This window comes from Elaeis guineensis, chromosome 4 (genome assembly GCF_000442705.2).
Source record: "Elaeis guineensis isolate ETL-2024a chromosome 4, EG11, whole genome shotgun sequence".
Classification (NCBI taxonomy): domain Eukaryota; kingdom Viridiplantae; phylum Streptophyta; class Magnoliopsida; order Arecales; family Arecaceae; genus Elaeis; species Elaeis guineensis.
The window spans coordinates 62,844,951-62,847,854 of NC_025996.2; the positions used below are offsets into that span (position 1 = coordinate 62,844,951).

Consider the following 2,904-nt stretch of genomic DNA (forward strand, 5'->3'; position numbering starts at 1 on the left):
GGTGGTGGATGTCGGATGGCGCTGGAGAGGTTCATCCGCCGGAGGGGTCCAACTGCTAGATTCCGTGAGCCTGGCATTTGCCCGCTTATAGAAGTTCGATCGGAGTCCGATCTCCGTAGAAGCCCGGATGGAGATCATTTGTCGAGAAATCTCGGCCAAGGCTTGTCTGCAACAGAAATCCGAACGGAATTCATCCATAATGGAAGCTCGGGTGAAGGCTTACGGTGGGAATCCGGCACGGACCGCTCGTGGTAGAAATTTGAAGTAGATCGTTTGTAGCGAAAACTCAGAGTGGGTCGCTTGCAGTAGAAGCTCGGAGTCCAGCCCTTGTAGGAGTTCGGGGTGAGGTCTACCTGCAATAGGAGTTCAGGGCGGAAGTCCGGCTCCCATGGGAGCCCGGACGAAGTCTACCTGCCGCTGGAGTCGGGGACGAAGTTCGGCTCCCGTAGGAGTCCGGATGAAGTCTACCTGCAGTTGGAGTCGGGGATGAAGTCTGGCTCCTATAGGAGTCCGGATGGCGTCTACTTGCAGTTGGAGTCGGGGATGAAGTCCGGATGAAGTCTTCCTGCAGTTGAAGTCAGGGATGAAGTTCGGCTCCCGTAGGAGTTCGGATGAAGTCTACCTGCAGTTGAAGTCGGGGACGAAGTCTGGCTCTCGTAGGAGTCTGCATGAAGTCTTCCTGCAGTCGAAGTCGGGGATGAAGTCCGACTCCCATAGGAGTCTGGATGAAGTCTACCTGTAGTTGGAGTCGGGGACGAAGTCCGGCTCCCGTAGGAGTCCGGATGAAGTCTTCCTGCAGCCGGAGTCGGGGACGAAGTCCGGCTCCCGTAGGAGTCCGGACGAAGTCTTCCTGCAGTCAGAGTCGGAGACAAAGTCCGGCTCCCATAGGAGTCCGGATGAAGTCTACCTGTAGTTGGTCGACCACTGTCGAAACTTGGGTGGAGTCCGCCCATCATGGAGAATCCGGCCTACATTGGTGGGGGTTTATCCATCGGCAGAGCTTGGGAACGTTGTGGAGGCTCGACCGTCGGAGAGGTTCGGAAAGATGTCGTCGAAGATCGGACGTCGGTAGAATCCCTGGAGGGTCACTCCTGTCACGAACTTCGGCTGGGAGGTATTTTATACCCAACAATCCTCATTTTATGGACTTAGTGACGAGGATCCTTATAAGCATCTTGACAAATTTCTTGAGATATGCTCAACAGTCAAGATTCACAACTTCTCCGATGATGCCCTTAGATTGAAATTATTTCCTTTCTCTCTCAAGGACGAAGCCAAATATTGGCTACGTACTTTGGATTCCATGACTATATCAACCTGGGACCAGCTCCAAGGAGAATTTTTCAAGAAATATTTTTTCATAGGAAAAACTAATCAAATAAGAAAAGCCATAACTAGTTTTTTCCAACTAGATGGAGAAATATTTCATGAAACATGGGAGAGGTTAATGGAACTTATTAGAAAATGTCTCCATCGTGCTGTATCCAAGTGGCAGTTAGTTCAATGTTTTTATTATGGGCTATCTGAAAGACACTGACAAATGGTTGATGCATCATGCGGTGGACATTCATGCTCAAAAGTGAAGATGAGGCATGGCAACTGTTTGAAATTTTAAGTGAAAATTCATTACATCATATGTCTGCCTCTGTTAGAGACAAACCCATGTTAAACCCAAAGAGAGATAGAATCTATGAAGTAGGAAATGCCATAGATGTCCATCATAAGGTAGATGAATTGTCCCAAAAATTAGATCGATTATTAAATATAGGACATTCCCCTTCTCTATCTAGTCAGATGCAAGATATATGTGCACTATGTTCAAGCCCCACTCACTTTGTGAGTGAGTGTCCAATTGCACCACAGTTTTCTGAATATGTACAAGAGCAAGTCCATCAAGCCCAAATCACTCATAGACCAGGGAACAATCTTTGTTCTAGCACGAACAATCCCTATTTTACTACATACAACCCAGGATGGAAGAACCATCCAAATTTTTCATGGAAACCACAACCAATGATTCCTCCAGTGAAACTTTTTTCGAACATGCCAGATCGATTATGACCCTTAGAAGTAGAAAAATCTTAAATCAACCTGAAGTAACCCAGCAACCAGAGCCACCAATGCCGACCACACCAGAAAAGAAGAAACCGAAAGAGAGGAAAGAATCTGTTAACCCAGCACCTGCACCTAAGGCTCTATTTTCCAATGCTTTAGAATCTCCTCTGTTTTTCGATAAAAAGGGTATTAAGATGAATGAAATGTTAGAACTTTTCAAACAGGTTCAAATAAACTTTCCGCTTCTTGATGCTATTAAGCAAGTTCCTGCATACACCAAATTTCTTAAGGATCTGTGCACACAAAAATAAAAATCTAAGGCACAGATACCAAAAAAAATATACCTAACTGAGCAGGCCAGCTCAATTTTTTAGCAAAGTACCCCACTCAAACTAAAGGATCCAGGTACCCCAATTATATCCTATGTCATAGGGGATCTCACGATTAAAAAGATATTATTAGATTTGGGTGCAAGTGTCAACGTTCTCCCAAGCTCTGTTTATGATCTATTTGGATTTGGAGAGTTAAAACCTACAACGGTAACTTTACAACTAGCAGATCAATCCATTAAGATATCCCGTGGAATGCTAGAAGATGTGTTGGTGAAAGTAGATGAATTTTACTTTCCTGTTGACTTTCTTATGCTGGATATGGAATCTGATAGCAACCCCAGCCAAATACCAATCATTCTAAGAAGACCCTTCCTCGCAACCGCTAATGCTTGTATAAATTGTAGGACTGGGGTTATGGATGTATCTTTCAAAAATAAGAAGCTGAGATTAAATATTTTCAATGTATTTCAAGGACCACCCACGTACGACCATAACAAGATCAACATGCTAGAGGAAG

General features: G+C 44.9%; 1 non-coding gene across 1 annotated transcript; it reads right to left on the reverse strand.

Moving 5' to 3' along the window:
* Nucleotides 1-1,375: 1,375 nt before the first annotated feature.
* Nucleotides 1,376-1,481, reverse strand: LOC140857716 (small nucleolar RNA R71). The gene has a single exon (XR_012141207.1). It is a non-coding gene; the product is annotated as a small nucleolar RNA R71 (small nucleolar RNA).
* Between the last annotated feature and the right edge of the window lie 1,423 nt (nt 1,482-2,904).